The following is a 1,251-nucleotide window of genomic DNA, read 5'->3' on the forward strand; positions in this document are numbered from 1 at the left end:
TTTAGTTTTTTGTTATTTTCAATAACAATAAAAATGTTTTGTTCAATATTATGTTTGAAATACAATGTGTTTAACTTGAAAATAAAATAAATTTAATGGTTTTTAGTAATTTTAAATGGTTTCAATGTATTACAATAAAAAAAAATCTAAAAAAGCTATTTAAATATATATTTTAAATAACCCCTTTTTTTTAAATAATAATAATAATTTAAAATTTATTTTTAATATTAACATATTAAAATGATTTAAAAATATAAAAAACATAAATAAAAGTAAAAGAATCAAATCAAACCAATTTCTTTTTAAAATGCTTTTATGGCCACAAAAATAAATAGTTACGAAATAACAAATCAACTTTAGATATGGTCCGTGCAAAACTGGGCAGCATTAAGATCACATGGCGGACATAATACGAAGAAGCAAAGAAACCAACTTGTGCTGTGGACGCTTGTCTCGGTGCGCAACTTGCATGCCACCCATATCGTCACGGGGTGCCTTGCACGTGACCAGGGAACCGTCATCGTGCCCTCTTTTCACAGACCAGAACCTCTAAATGTTCTTTGCCTTTCCTTCCCGATAAAGCCAGAACGTATAAAAATTATGAATAAATGTGTTAATATATTCTATTAAGATTCTAGAATATGCACAGCACAACGCAGAATGCATCATGGTGATTCTCGCCAAACCCTGGCTATAAAATCAATGGCAACGGTGGGTGCATTTAATCTAAGCATATCATTTATTTATTTGGTTAGCTTTCTATGATAAAAATAAATAAATATAAAAACATGTTTTAATTTTGGAGTGAATTTATATTATTTTAAAATATAAAATATCAAAAGTACTTATTTTTATCCAAATTATTTGTCCTGAAATAATAATTAAACACTAATTAAAAAAATATAGCTAATGATTGCTACGACAACAAGAGTTTATCTAGAAGAGAGAGTTGCATTAATAATTGACTATAGGGATTAAATAAATTAAGATTTAACTTAACAGAAAATTACTTTTAATTGTTTGCTTGATTAGATGCTGATTAATACATGATCTCCTCTGATATCCTGTACTTTGTTAAATATTGACTAGATATTGTACGATTCCATTCCATTACTAATAAAATAAAATAAAAAAATCCGAAGAAAGAAAGAGGCAAGAAGCCAGCGAGACAGAGTGCCGCTGACTGATACAGTGAGAGACTGCCGCTGCATGCATGCAAAGCCAAGCCAAGCCAACTACAGGAAACACAAG

This window comes from Populus euphratica, unplaced genomic scaffold, assembly GCF_000495115.2.
Source record: "Populus euphratica unplaced genomic scaffold, PopEup_1.0 scaffold88.1, whole genome shotgun sequence".
In the NCBI taxonomy this organism is placed as follows: domain Eukaryota; kingdom Viridiplantae; phylum Streptophyta; class Magnoliopsida; order Malpighiales; family Salicaceae; genus Populus; species Populus euphratica.